General features: G+C 39.2%; 1 protein-coding gene across 2 annotated transcripts in view; it reads right to left on the reverse strand.

Moving 5' to 3' along the window:
- The window catches only part of raph1a (Ras association (RalGDS/AF-6) and pleckstrin homology domains 1a), a 104,035-nt gene that overhangs the window by 53,375 nt on the left and 34,086 nt on the right, over window positions 1-16,574 (reverse strand). For both annotated transcript variants that reach the window (XM_061970933.2, XM_061970932.2), the window contains exon 2: window positions 5,680-5,738. The gene's annotated coding sequence lies outside the window, so the exon portion shown is untranslated. The remainder of the gene's footprint in view (window positions 1-5,679; window positions 5,739-16,574) is intronic.

Here is a 16,574-nt window from a genome sequence, read left to right on the forward strand (position 1 = left end):
AAGAAGAAATGTAACTCCACAAGATGGCAGTAGCTACATTTTAAGTATCAATAGCTATAATTATGTTTATTTAGATTGATTTTTAACTAGTTTCTTTTTACGTGACAAATATCGACAAATATTTTGCTTCTTTAGACAGCAAACTGGTTAAAGCTGAATAAACAGCACCTGGTTTGCCTGACCCTGCCACAGATTCATTTACCTTTTATTTTAAGAGATGTCCGATAATATCGGCCTGCTAATATTATCGGCCGATAAATGCTTTAAAATGTAATATCGGAAATTATCGGTATCGTTTTTTTTTTATTATCGGTATCGTTTTTTTATTTTTATTTATTTATTTATTTATTAAATCAACATAAAAAACAAAAGATACACTTACAATTAGTGCACCAACCCAAAAAACCTCCCTCCCCCATTCACACTCATTCACACAAAAGGGTTGTTTTTCTGTTATTAATATTCTGGTTCCTACATTATATATCAATATATATCAATACAGTCTGCAAGGGATACAGTCCGTAAGCACACATGATTGTGCGTGCTGCTGGTCCACTAATAGTACTAACCTTTAACAGTTAATTTTATTCATTTTCATTAATTACTAGTTTCTATGTAACTGTTTTTATATTTTTTTACTTTCTTTTTTATTCAAGAAAATGTTTTTATTTTATTTATCTTATTTTATGATTTTTTTTAAAAAGGACCTTATCTTCACCATACCTAGTTGTCCAAATTAGGCATAATAATGTGTTAATTCCACGACTGTATATATCGGTATCGGTTGATATCGGTATCGGTAATTAAGAGTTGGACAATATCGGAATATCTGATATCGGCAAAAGGCCATTATCGGACATCCCTACTTTTTTTTATATATTTATTTTGAGAAAAGTGTACCGAAGTGTGAACAGCATCCCTGAATACAATCTCAAATGTATTTCCAAGTAAAATGTGCTATTTTATCTATCTATCTGATTGGCTGATAGCGTCACGTGGGGGCTCTGCACCGGCTGGAAGAGATATGCCTTCATGTTGCCCAAGAGATAAAGTGAACGTTGGCATTCACTCACAAGCAGTGTTTGGGAAATTAGTTTTAAGTAGAGATGTCCGATAATATCGGACTGCCGATATTATCGGGCGATAAATGCTTTAAAACGTAATATCGGAAATTATCGGTATCGGTTTCAAAAAGTAAAATTTATGACGCCAATAAACCTTAAGGGCACTGCCTTTGCGTGCCGGCCCAGTCACATAATATCTACGGCTTTCCACACACACAAGTGAATGCAATTCATACTTGGTCAACAGCCATACAGGTCACACGGAGGGTGACCGTATAAACAACTTTAACACTGTGACAAATATGCGCCACACTGTGAACCCACACCAAACAAGAATGACAAACATATTTCGGGAGAACATCCGCACCGTAACACAACATAAACACAACAGAACAAATACCCAGAACCCCTTGCAGCACTAACTCTTCCAGGACGCTGGTCGGGGGTGGGGCGGGGGCGTGGTTAAGAGAGTATCTTTACAGCTAGAATTCACCAAGTCAAGTATTTCATATGTATATACTGTATATAAGAAATACTTGACTTTCAGTGTATTCTAGATATATATATATATATATATATATATATATATATATATATATATATATATATATATATATATATATATATATATATATATATATATAAATAAATAAGAGAAATACTTGAATTTCAGTGTTCATTTATTTACACATATACACACACAAAACACTCATCTACTCATTGTTGAGTTAAGGCTTGAATTGTCCATCCTTGTTCTATTCTCTGTCACTATTTTTCTAACCATGCTGAACACCCTCTCTGATGATGCATTCTGCTTCGTCTCCTTGTTGTGTGCGCAGTTGTGCACTGCGCTCTCTAAAAGCCGTAGATGTTATTGTCACATATGCATGTACAGTGGATGGCAGTATTGCCCTGTTTAAGAGTGTCACAACATTGCTGTTTACGGCAGACGAACTGCTTTACGGTAGACGAAAACGTGACTGCTGTTGTTGTGTGTTGTTGCCGCGCTGGGAGGACGTTAATGAAACTGGCTAACAATAAACCCACATTAGAAACCAAGAACTCGCCCTCGATCATTCTACAGTTATAACGTGATTGGGCTGGCACGTTGTTTATATTGTGGGAAAGCGGACGTGAAAACAGGCTGTGGACACGTCACTCAGGTCCGCATGGAGCTGGAGGGGGCGTGGCCTCCAGCTCCGCCTGAATTTCGGGAGATTTTCAGGAGAAAATTTGTCCCGGGAGGTTTTCGGGAGAGCTGCTGAATTTCGGGAGTCTCACAGAAAATCCGGGAGGGTTGGCAAGTATGAATCTAAGTAAGATTAAATAATCTCAAATAGGGGTGATATTTGCTTATTTTCTGTCTGATAAAATAATTCTTCTCACTAAGCAGATTTTATGTTAGTGTTTTACTTGTTTTAAGGGTTTTGGTCCTAAATTATCTCAGTAAGATATTACAGCTTGTCGCTGAGATTTTATGACCTATATTGAGTAAAACACGCTTGAAACTAGAATATCAAGTATCAACTGTTGCAAAGCTGTGTCATCAACACTCACAAGTATAAAACTACTTTTTTTCAAGTAATAATTTCTTACTTCAAGCATGAAAAAAAATCATGATTTTGACACAATTGTGTCTCATAATTAAAACAAATGACCGCCAAATGGACTTTGCTGTTTTATTTTCAATGAAACAATAGAAAATACATACTCATATAGTACAGCAAACTGACAGTTAATATTTAAACATTTAACATGTGACATTTCAAACTATTTTGAACAGAAATAGCTCACGCACATTCAGATAAATTCTTCATATATACAGCCAGGCTGTATATATGCGCACTAATTGACTGAAAGAGCACGCACTTGGCGCGGTGATGTCATGTTGTCGATGGAAAAATGCATCTTTAGACAATATGATTTGCCTGAGCGGCTAGGAGACCCCGAGAGTAACAAGCAGTTGCCTTGTTGCCTTTCCATCAAGAAAAATAAACTAGTTTTTAGTATAAGTTTGCTGGTTTCAAGAAATGTAATGCCGAGCGCATATCATTATGTCAAGATAATGGCACTAGCATTTACTTAAAGGGGAACATTATCACAATTTCAGAATTGTTAAAACCATTAAAAATCAGTTCCCAGTGGCTTATTATATTTTTCGAAGTTTTTTTTTTAATTTTACCCATCACGCAATATCCCTAAAAAAAGCTTCAAAGTGCCTGATTTTAACCACCCGTCCATTTTCCTGTGACGTCACACAGTGAAGCCAACACAAACAAACATGGCGGAAAGAACAGCAAGTTATAGCGACATTAGCTCGGATTCAGACTCGGATTTCAGCGGCTTAAGCGATTCAACAGATTACGAATGTATTGAAACGGATGGTTGTAGTGTGGAGGCAGGTAGCGAAAACGAAATTGAAGAAGAAACTGAAGCTATTGAGCCATATCGGTTTGAACCGTATGCAAGCGAAACCGACGAAAACGACACGACAGCCAGCGACACGGGAGAAAGCGAGGACGAATTCTGCGATCGCCTTCTAACCAACGATTGGTATGTTTGTTTGGCATTAAAGGAAACTAACAACTATGAACTAAGTTTACAGCATATGAAATACATTTGGCAACAACATGCACTTTGAGAGTGCAGACAGCCCAATTTTCATCAATTAATATATTCTGTAGACATACCCTCATGTCAGCAGGCCAGGGAAGCTAGGGTCGATATTCTTCTCTTGATCATCTTCGGGACGGTGTGAGCCAAGACATCCAGGGGGTTTAGCTCGCTCGTCTGCGGGAACAAACTGCCGCCATTGCTTGCCGTGCTAGCGAGGTGCTTTGTCCCTGAATTGCTCACACACTCCGGCAGATTCAATGGGGGTCTGGGGGCAGATTTCTTTGACTTTATCGTTGGAAATGCATCTGCTTTGAGTGTCGCAGGATATCCACACATTCTTGCCATCTCTGTCGTAGCATAGCTTTCGTCGGTAAAGTGTGCGGAACAAACGTCCAATTTCTTGCCGCTTTCGCATCTTTGGGCCACTGGTGCAACTTGAATCCGTCCCTGTTCGTGTTGTTACACCCTCCGACAACACACCGACGAGGCATGATGTCTCCAAGGTACGGAAAACAGTCGAAAAAACGGAAAATAACAGAGCTGATTTGACTCAGTGTTTGAGAAAATGGCGGATTGCTGCCCGATGCGACGTCACATTGTGACGTCATCGCTCCGAGAGCGAATATTAGAAAGGCGTTTAATTCGCCAAAATTCACCCATTTAGAGTTTGGAAATTGGTTAAAAAAATATATGGTCTTTTTTCTGCAACATCAAGGTATATATTGACGCTTACATAGGTCTGGTGATAATGTTCCCCTTTAACTTAAGAATATTTTTCAACATATTGAGCAAAAAGATCTAATTTTTTTTTCTACCAAGAAAAGTGCACTTGTTATTAGTGAGAATATACTTATTTTAAGGTATTTTTGGGTTCATTGAGGTTAGCTAATTTTGCTTGTTTTGGAAAGTCTTGACAAGTCGAATTTTCTTGTTCTATTGGCAGATAATTTTGCTTACCTACTCAGTGGCCTAGTGGTTAGAGTGTCCGCCCTGAGATCGGTAGGTTGTGAGTTCAAACCCCGGCCGAGTCATACCAAAGACTATAAAAATGGGACCCATTACCTCCCTGCTTGGCACTCAGCATCAAGGGTTGGAATTGGGGGTTAAATCACCAAAATGATTCCCGGGCGCGGCCACCGCTGCTGCCCACTGCTCCCCTCACCTCCCAGGGGGTGATCAAGGGTGATGGGTCAAATGCAGAGAATAATCTTGTCACACCTAGTGTGTGTGTGACAATCATTGGTACTTTAACTTTAACTTTTAACTTAGTTCAAATAAAATACTCCTAATTTTTGTATTTTTTTTTTCTTGTTTTTGAACACTGACTTTTTGCAGTGTATCTGTGTTGGCCCTGCGATGAGGTGGCGACTTGTCCAGGGTGTACCCCGCCTTCCGTCCGAATGCAGCTGAGAGAGGCTCCAGCACCCCCCGCCACCCCGAAAGGGACAAGTGGTAGGAAATGGATGGAAGTTTGAGACCAAGCAGAAGTTAGTGTGTCAACAATAGTATGAGCTCGCTGCTATCAACGGGCAGCTAAAATAGTCTGTCTGCGTTAGCGCTTGTAAAAACAATATCACTCATATTTGGTTAATTTCCAAGTCACGACATGTAAATGGAGTATTGTTGGTGCTTTTTGGATGTTTTTAGAGATTATAATGAGGGGACCCTCCATCTGTTGACTCAATTAATAGCTATTTACTTACCATTTTGAAGGCTTAAAAAAGCCAAGTGTGTGTGTTCTTGTTTTACATAAGGATTGACGCACTATTAACGCACTTCCACGATATTAATACGAGTTCTCGGTCACGCTTTCATCAGCTGATGTCTCAACTGACTCCTTCTTGCAGTCAGATGTCACTCGTGGCTGCTCTGCGCGGCGCGTCCGCCCTACATAAACGTGCACGTGGTTCCTGCCCGCACCGCTCTCTACCCCGAGGGGAAAAGGGCTGGCCGGCAAGGCAAAAAAACCCCCAACGCTTTAAGAAGAAAGCCACGTTACCTTTGGTGTGTGCGTGACTCAGGCCAGCTCCTGCAGCAGCTCGGCACGATCCAATCAGCCTGCAGATACACAAATTGTCAAAATGATTCGTGTTCAAAAGGACAACCACAACAAAAAGACGAGGTTTGTTGTTTTGAAGTGAAAGTGTAGCCACACCTCCACTAGCAGCTGGAAAATGTACGGCGAATGCAATGACGAGTAAAAAAAAAACAGAAAAAGTAAAATAATATTTCTTCAGTCACTTTTTTATGGTCAAATTGGGCCTCGATTCGGGTACCAATTTTGGGTACTTAAGTGTTTTAATAACTATTGTTTTGGGTAACAAATGACATTTAAAAATGAGCTGATTAAGTTGTTGTATATTATCTCGTTTGCAAGTATGACATGAAGTTAGGTGGCAGCGGTGTAGAGTTTAGGGTGTGTTGAGGACAGCCACTTTGGTCTTTGTTCTGTTGCGCCCTAAAAAGTGTTAACACTCTAAGTCAGTGGTTCTTAACCTGGGTTCGATCGAAACCTAGGGGTTCGGTGAGTCGGGCTCAGGGGTTCGGCGGAGGTCAAGACACACCCGACTCATCGTGTAAATAAAAACGTCTCCCTATCGGCGTATTACGGATACGGCAACAGCAGATGTCACACTGATTTGCAGGTGTGTAATTTGTTGTGAGTTTATGCACTGTGTTGGTTTTGTTCTTTGAACAAGGTGATGTTCATGCACGGTTCATTTTGTGCACCAGTAAAAAAACATGGTAACACTTTAGTATGGGGAACATATTCACCATTAATTAGTTGCTTATTAACATGCAAATTAGTAACATATTGGCTCTTAACTAGTCATTATTAAGTACTTATTAATGCCTTATTCGGCATGGTCTTATTATAACCCTAACACTCAAACCCTGGCCCTAACCCTAACCAAATAACTCTAAATTAAGTCTTTGTTACTTAGAATATGTTCCCCATACTAAAGTGTTACCAAAAACATATAACTGTCTTGATTTTGAAAAAAAAAACATTTTATTTTTCACTAAAGAAGGGTTCGGTGAATGCGCATATAAAACTGGTGGGGTTCGGTACCTCCAACAAGGTTAAGAACCACTGCTCTAAGTATTGTACTTATTGATGGTAACGTGCGTCTTAGTAGTAGTGTTCATCAACACATTCGGAGGAGTTGAAATTGCCATGTAAATTCGGTAACGCTAATCAGTCAATGTATTTTAGCATCAAGCTAGCGCATTACTTACACTGTAGCAATAATTGGAGACTTAAATAGGTCAATAATTTTTAACATTGATTTTGATGTTTTTTTTTTTTTTTTTAAAGCAATGACGATTTTAAAAAATCCCACAAAAATGATTGAGGATCCATAAAGGCCCTACTAATAAAAGCATTAAAAAAAGAGTCATACATTTTTATTTTTTTTTACTTTCAAAGTTTACATCGCTACTTCAGATCTATCTATTCGTCAATTACATGTTTTTATTGTTTTTTGATGTTTGTTTGTTTTATGCCCTTTTTGTCAAAAAACAAAAATGTAGTTTTTTTTATATGGTAAACACACAAAATGTGCAATATTTTCCCCAAAACATATTTCAAATTGTAATTTTTGATGTAAAGTAATTTGAGCTCTTAATAGGTCAATAATTCATAACATCGATTTTAATTCATTATTATTTTTTGAGCAATGACATTTTAAAATATTATTATTATTATTATTAAAATAAACAATGCAACTATTTATCATTACATTTAACCTATTTGTTCTTTTATTCCACTTTTCTTTTCTTTTTTAAATAGTTTTTTTTTAAATGAGCTGCGGCCGCAAATGGCGAGGAAGCAGGTGGCACTGGTGTGTGTTTCTGTATTGTGTGTGTGTGTGTGTGTGTGTGTGTGTGTGTGTGTGTGTGTGTGTGTGTGTGTGTGTGGATGGCCTAAAAATAACCGACCAGCTCCGACATTTAAAGCGATTGTTGCATAGAAGCGTCTTTAATGCGGCGTCGTAACACAAACAAAGCAAATGTCAAAGGAGCGATGGAGGGTGGAGTCGCTGACTTGTGTCCACGCCTCTGACCCATTGCTACTACAAACTCATGGCTACCATAACGTGTCCCAAAAACTGCATTAGGCCTTAATTATAGGGGTTCCCCATAATTAAAACCTTAATTATAATTATAGGGGTTCCCCGTACTAGTTTACCCCACTTCCGATACCAATATTGCAGCCTTGACTGTAGGCCAATACTGATGTGATACGATACCAGCACAAATGATACTATTTTGTAGATAGGGGTGTTGGAAATGAATACAAATGTTTGAGCAGAGTATACATACACTTTTTCCCTATGCTTTGAACCCCGCGGCTTATAAAACTGTGCGGTTAATTTATAGGCTTTTATTCGCTGATCGCCGTAGTGCAATTGTTTTAATTTTTTTAACTAAGCAAAAACACTGAAAATATGTGTTATTGTTTGTGCTATGGCATCATATTTTGGACAAATGTGCTCATTGCTGCAGTGTCCTTCCATTTAGTGCTAAAGAGCCCCTCAATCTTCATTTGTTTACTTACTACTAAAAGATAAGTTGTCTAGTATGTTCACTATTTTATTTAAGGACTACATTGCAATAAGAAACATATGTTGGATGTACCCTAAGATTTTTTGTTCAAATAAAGACAATAATTATATTTTTTGTGGTCCACTTTATTTAGAAAAGTATTTTTTGTGGTCCACGTTATTTAGAAAAGTATCAAAATACATTTTGGTACCAGTACCAAAATATTGGTATGGAGACAAATAGACATGTCCGATAATATCGGACTGCCGATATTATCGGCCGATAAATGCTTTAAAATGTAATATTATCGATATCGTTTCAAAAAGTAAAATGCATGACTTTTTAAAACGCCACTATACGGAGTGGTACACGGACGTAGGGAGAAGTACAGAGCGCCACTAAACCTTAAAGGCACTGCCTTTGCGTGCTGGCCCAGTCACATAATATCTACGGCTTTTCACACACACAAGTGCACTTGGTCAACAGCCATACAGGTCACACTGAGGGTAGCTGTATAAACTTTAACACTGTTACAAATATGCGCCACACTGTGAACCCACACCAAACAAGAATGACAAACACATTTTGGGAGAACATCCGCACCGTAACACAACATAAACACGACAGAACAAATACCCAGAACCCCTTGCAGCACTAACTCTTCCAGGACGCTACAATATACACCCCCCGCTAACCCCCCCCCCCTCCTCCCCACCACCTCAACCTCCTCATGCTCTCTCAGGGAGAGCCTGTCCCAAATTCCAAGCTGCTGTTTTGAGGCATGTTAAAAAAAATAATGCACTTTGTGGCGTCAATAATAAATATGGCAGTGCCATGTTGGCATTTTTTTCCCCATAACTTGAGTTGATTTATTTTGGAAAACCTTGTTACATTGTTTAATGCATCCAGCGGGGCATCACAACAAAGTTAGTTAATTCCACGACTGTATATATCGGCATCGGTTGATATCGGAATCGGTAATTAAGAGTTGGACAATATTGAATATCGGCAAAAAAGCCATTATCGGACATCTCTAGAGACAACCCTACTTCATATTGTTACATCCTTATGACTTCAGTTCTATGCTGGAAAATGCTGCTTGACTAGCATTTAGTCCAGGACTGAGATGGTTAGTTTGCTGATGAAGACAACAGGAGCGTCTCCGCGTTTCCTTTCCGGATGTGCTCCCTCCGCCAGAACCTGCGAGGTACCCGCAAAGACTTTTCCGAGGCCTCCCATAACCTCTCCACACACCTGTTTTTGGACTTAACTCACACCAATGAAGCAGGTTCCGGGTGACACGAGTCCAAGCAGCTGCCTCCAGCGTTAAGAAGCAATCTCCTCAGATTTCTAAACCTTCCTCCTGGATCCTCAACGGAATTCCCTTGAGAACGTTGGACCACCACCACCACCACCCCCACTGCCTCAGGACTGGGCCGCAGCTTTTCAGATCAGTTTCCAGTTTGTCCTTTGCTGACTCAGCAGAAATCAAGAACACTTCATTGAACCGTCGCAACTCATTTGTGTCAAAAAGTCATCCAGGCATGAAAACTGGATGAGTTTTTTTGGACAAACTTTTCGGACATGTGGAGTCGGGCAAACAGAGAAGACGACGTCCCATCGCGTCAAGCGCAAGTCACATGCCTGATCTCATACGACACTCGCATGTCAGGGCCTCCCAATTTTATTTTCTTCTTCTTCTTTGTCGGAAGTTGCAAAGCAAGGTTGGTTGCATGAACAAAGGTACTCGCTCTCTGGGAACTAAGCAAAACCGGAAGTGATCACTGATCAGCGGGCGTGACGATACCAAAATACTTTTCAAAATAAAGGGCACCACAAAAACAGTACAGACTATCAAGTTTGGTTGCACCATCGTGTTGTCTGGCGGTTAATTCTCTGCATGGAGTGAGAAGAGAAAGTGGAGAAATTGTGGATAAAAGAGGAAAAGTCACCTGGACAGTATGGTTGTTTTTTTTCTTGTTTTTTTTTTTTAAAGGGACCATAGTCAGACCAATGTGGTCTGTAAATGACGTACCACTAATACCACACTACCTTAGCCGCGCTCACCCTTTACAACACAGCTGTAACTTCCTGACACTAAACCTGCAGAAAATAGTTCTCATGTTTCGCTATGTTTACATTTTCACACTTTGCACAGTTTTCTTACGCTTTATTAAATATTTCTTACATATTCCTTATTTTTGCACCTTCATTAAAAAATAAAAATTATTGTTAAGTCAATTTTGTTTACATTGATTGTTTTCCATGCTTGTGTTGACATTTCCTTTCTGTCTTGATAGCTGAGGGATTATAATAAAAGGGGGGTTACATTTAAAAAAAAATAAAAAAAAATTACATTTAATTTATTTTTCTTTTGGTCCTTATTCGATAGGTCATAAAAATATCAATACTTATCGATACCGACCGATCTAAAACACTTATATCATAATACAGTGATTAGCCATATCACCACATGATCAGTACTGGACCTGTTGGGAAAGCAGTTCAATGGACACCATTTTATATTATTATTATTATCATTATTATTGTGTTTCATGGTTTCATCTAGGACAGTGATTTGCCAAAAATTTGATTCATTATTAAATTACAGTATTATATTTTCCTATATTCAAACAATGTGTTACTGTTCAAACTGTGTGTAATGGTAGTGGCCAAAAATATTAAATATACGTGTTAAATAAAACCTCTTCTTTTTTTTTTAATGAATACTTAGGTCTACTACACTACTGTATTTTAATGTCGTCATTATGGTGGTACTTAATGAATACTTAGGTCTACTACACTACGGTATTTTAATGTTGTCATTATGGTGGTACTAATGAATACTTATGTCTAATAAATAAATGATAAATGGGTTGTACTTGTATAGCGCTTTTCTACCTTCAAGGTACTCAAAGCGCTTTGACACTACTTCCACATTTACCCATTCACACACACATTCACACACTGATGGAGGGAGCTGCCATGCAAGGTGCATACTACACTACTGTATTTTAATGTCATTATGGTGGTACTTAATGAATACTTAGGCCTACTACACTACTGTATTTTAATGTCGTCATTATGGTGGTACTTAATGAATACTTAGGTCTACTACATTATGGTATTTTAATGTTGTCATTATGGTGGTACTTAATGACTACTTAGGTCTACTACACTACTGTATTTTAATGTTGTCATTATGGTGGTACTTAATGAATACTTAGACCTACTACGCTACTGTATTTTAATGTTGTCATTATGGTGGTACTTAATGATTACTTAGGTCTACTACACTACTGTATTTTAATGTCATTATGGTGGTACTTAATGATTACTTAGGTCTACACTACTGTATTTTAATGTCATTATGGTGGTACTTGGAGAGTTGAGTATTTTCTGAGGTGGTACTTGGTGAAAGAAGTTTGATAACCACTGCTCTGGGAAATGTTCCACTTTCATGATCTTGTGAAACTTTCACAATGGTCCTCCCAACCCAAAAAAAACGATGACTCAAAATTACAAGAAAGTAAACGGAAAGAACAAAAAGTGCTTATGTTTGCATATTTTCTTTGGTGACTGAAATGTCACATTTTCTGTTTGCAGGCTTTGTGTGTTTTTTATTATTCTAATCAGTTACACGTATTTACTGTGAGTTATGGACTATAAGCTGCTACTTGTTTCCTACGCTTTGAACCCGGCTGTTTATAAGACGGGGCGGCTAATTTATGAATATGTCTTCAGTGACAACAATAATAAAAATCATTTTACATTAAAAAAAACAACAACAAGCAGAAACACTGACAGGAACGCCATCTTTAGAATGAATTTTTTCACTGCAGGTGCTGCAGTGTCCTTCCATTTATCAGAAGTGCTTTTTTTCCCCTTCCAACCAGAGTGCTGTTCAGTCTTCTAGCCGTCCATAACATTACTACTCGTATGGATTCTTCATTCATCACTCCAAGCAACTTTTGGAGGTTTTAATGCTCCCCTCACCTCCCAGGGGGGTGAACAAGGTGATGGGTCAAATGCAGAGGACAAATTTCACCACACCTGGTGTGTGTGTGACAATCATTGGTACTTTAACTTTAACTTTACAATATTAACTACAAGTCTTACATGTGTGATGTCTGTAGGAGTGTTTTCATGTATTTGTATGCGCTTTCGTAATGTAATCAAACTAGCGTTGTTAGCATTAGCTAATATGCTAACACGTTTACCAGTGTCTGTGTTAGTATTATTAACTTACAACTGCATTCTTTTTGTATTGTTTCAGTAAATTCACCAAAACGTCACCGTGGAGTTATTGTGTCTGTTTAGCTGATTGGAGAGCTGGCTTGCGCAGCTGGTGGGTCCATGACGATGACTTCTATTTTGTTTGATCAACCATTTTACTGCCCTGTTTGACACAATTTGGAAAGAATTAAGGTATGTAAATAAACATTTACAGAATCTTTCTGTGAAAATAACTACTTTCACAACGCATTTATCTACAGCTTATAGTCTGCAGCTATTTTTTTTTCTTCTAAAATTTAGTGGGTGCGCCTAATAGTCTGGAAAATGCTGTACTATATCGATAAGATCAACCCCTTGCAGGTACGTATCACTACTACATATATATTATTTATACTATATCTTTATTTACATCAAACCTCTGTATTAGCCGTGTCCTGATACAACTTTTTTATAGCGGTATTGCCACAATATTTTAATGCTACTTTTAAATGTTAGAAATGGTTCATTCAAGCGAAATGAGTCAAACAGAGTACAATGGTAGGTATGAAAAATCATTTGGGATGGACTTTTGCCGTCTTTAAATTGAAGTGGCAACACTTAGTAGCCACAATACAGTAAGTTGGATGATGCGGACACGTTTGTTACTGGATACTTTCTAATATACTTCTGCCTTGGAGACTTTGTATGCGTAAGTAATATGCAATTATACTGATTTGATACTTGTTTATGTTGACAACTTTTACACTAAAATACTGTTTGATTATTACTACTACGTATGTCTAGCTTGTATGCTATTGTGTGCTTAGCTGCTGAGTAGCTGCTAGTAGCCTACAGCCTCGCATGTTTACATTTTGTAAATGACTTGACGAAAATAGAAGAAATGGTGTGCTTATTGGAGGACATTCAGATGTTAACTGGCTGCCCGGCGTTGCACAAGTGAAGAGTGTGTCGGACATTTTCCATGCCAAGCCATGTCTTCCTCCTCCTTTTCAGACATGTTGCTACCATTATCGACCACGGCCATTATTAGACGCGCACTTCCGCTACACTTGTATTTAATCTGCATTTTGCATGGCTGTGCAGGACTTTTCATGGTACCACTGCTCCCTTTGAACAAAGATGGCAACATTGCGAAACTTCACCCCATTCACATCTCGCAAATATTTGTATAGTTGAGCCTTTCATGTGGATGTGATTAAATATGTCGATTCCAAGGCTTGGCTGGAGTGCAGTGCAGTCGCTGGGCCGCGACATCGGGTGTCCTTATTTTCCAGGGTTAGCAAAGTGTTATGCTGAGGTTTGGAAACGTCGGCCTGGATGATTCCTGCGTTGTGTTCAAGTGCAAACGACTGTAAGGCGTTAAACATTCTTGCATTCTTTCACACACTGAAAGCCTGGGGAAATCTCATTAAGTGGGATTTGCAGAGTTATTACAGCACTTTCTACCCCGATAAGGAATCGAAATGGTGTCTGTCGAGTATCAAGTCGTTCGGTCAGGTTTACGCAAAAAGACCAATTGATGCAAACTTCCAACGTGTTGGAGAATAAATCATAAAAGAAGGCGGCAATAGTAAATGACAACATATGAGGCACACAAAACCGGATTTTTCTGCCCTCAAGTGACACACATCGGATTTATTTTGTCCGTCTAAACCAGGCCTGGGCAATTATTTTGACTCGGGGGCCAAATTTAGAGAAAAAATGTGTCTGGGGGCCAGTATATCTATCTATCTATCTATCTATGTATGTATACACAACATCTGCTATACTGTATGTGTGCTTGGGTCCTATTATTAAAGGGGAACATTATCACCAGACCTATGTAAGCGTCAATATATACCTTGATGTTGCAGAAAAAAGACCATATATTTTTTTAACCGATTTCCGAACTCTAAATGGGTGAATTTTGGCGAATTAAATGCCTTTCTAATATTCGCTCTCGGAGCGATGACGAAGCAATCTGCCATTTTCTCAAACATCGAGTCAAATCAGCTCTGTTATTTTCCGTTTTTTCGACTGTTTTCCGTACTTTGGAGACATCATGCCTCGTCGGTGTGTTGTCAGAGGGTGTAACAACACGAACAGGGACGGATTCAAGTTGCACCAGTGGCCCAAAGATGCGAAAGTGGCAAGAAATTGGACGTTTGTTCCGCACACTTTACCGACGAAAGCTATGCTACGACAGAAATGGCAAGAATGTGTGGATATCCTGCGACACTCAAAGCAGATGCATTTCCAACGATAAAGTCAAAGAAATCTGCCGCCAGACCCCCATTGAATCTGCCAGAGTGTGTGAGCAATTCAGGGACAAAGGACCTCGGTAGCACGGCAAGCAATGGCGGCAGTTTGTTCCAGCAGACGAGCGAGCTAAACCCCCTGGATGTCTTGGCTCACACCGTCCCTTATGCCACCGAAGATGATCAAGAGAAGAATATCGACCCTAGCTTCCCTGGCCTGCTGATATCAACTCCAAAACTGGACGGATCAGCTTTCAGGAAAAGAGCGCGGATGAGGGCATGTCTACAGAATATATTAATTGATGAAAATTGGGCTGTCTGCACTCTCAAAGTGCATGTTGTTGCCAAATGTATTTCATATGCTGTAAACCTAGTTCATAGTTGTTAGTTTCCTTTAATGCCAAATAAACACATACCAATCGTTGGTTAGAAGGCGATCGCCGAATTCGTCCTCGCTTTCTCCCGTGTCGCTGGCTGTCGTGTCGTCATTTTCGCTTGCATACGGTTCAAACCGATATGGCTCAATAGCTTCAGTTTCTTCTTCAATTTCGTTTTCGCTACCTGCCTCCACACTACAACCATCCGTTTCAATACATGCGTAATCTGTTGAATCGCTTAAGCCGCTGAAATCCGAGTCTGAATCCGAGCTAATGTCGCTATAGCTTGCTGTTCTTTCCGCCATGTTTGTTTGTGTTGGCATCACTATGTGACGTCACAGGAAAATGGACGGGTGTATATAACGATGGTTAAAATCAGGCACTTTGAAGCTTTTTTTAGGGATATTGCATGATGGGTAAAATTTTGAAAAAAACTTCGAAAAATATAATAAGCCACTGGGAACTGATTTTTAATGGTTTTAACCCTCCTGAAATTGTGATAATGTTCCCCTTTAAGAACACTAATACAAAACCTCACAATAATGTCTGATTGAATGCTAAGAACGTTATGACAGACCGCCTTGAAACACGGAATGGAATTTTTTTTTTTTTTTTTACTGACTGAGACACCCAGAATGTACATGAAAACAAAGAATGTGGTATTTACAATATTGACTATGAACGATAAAACACTGAAAATTGACAACAAAAGAACGTCACACACCCCCTCCATCCACATATTTTACAATTAAGGGAAACGCAACAAACAGTGAAATATGAACGCGAAGGGTAAAAAAAAACAAAAAACACCCACGATATGATATATCTGATGTATCACTATGCTTTAGAACTTTATTGTAAAAATCTCCTTCCGCATCTGTCCCTGACACCCACATTGTCAGGCTGGCCGCGCTGGAAACACTCTGTGGAAACGCTCCCCACCCACACTGCTTGGTGCCTCGTCGGAGCTGCTGTGACTTACATTACCATAGTAACTAATTAGATGACCATAGTAACTAATTAGATGACCATAGTAACTAGTATATCATACAAAAGCACAGATTCCAACCATTGAAAGACTTAGTATAGTTGAAGACTTACGGTCATTAGAAAACATCACTGCACATCATAATGGCAGCTACACTTTCCATCCTAAAGATCTAGAACAATTATTTAGGAATGTCCGGCGGGCCAGATTGAAAAGCTTAACGGGCCGCATGTGGCCCCCGGGTCTTAATTTGCCCAGGTCTGGTCTAAACGCCATAAAGTGCTTCAAATCCGATCTTATCGCGTCAGATTCGGGCCACATCGGGAGTAGTCCGAATCTGATCTTTTCAAATGTGACTTTAGTCCAAACGCAAATGCAACCCGACTTTTTTGTCAGCTTTAGGCGAGCTACGTCACTCGTGAGCGCGAGGTAAGACGCAGACCGCGAGCAGGAGTAAGTGGTTCATTCTTCACAACATCCGGTTTCAGTGAGCCAAATCTTTTGTCGG

The sequence above is a fragment of the Nerophis lumbriciformis genome, linkage group LG13, assembly GCF_033978685.3.
Source record: "Nerophis lumbriciformis linkage group LG13, RoL_Nlum_v2.1, whole genome shotgun sequence".
Classification (NCBI taxonomy): Eukaryota; Metazoa; Chordata; class Actinopteri; order Syngnathiformes; family Syngnathidae; genus Nerophis; species Nerophis lumbriciformis.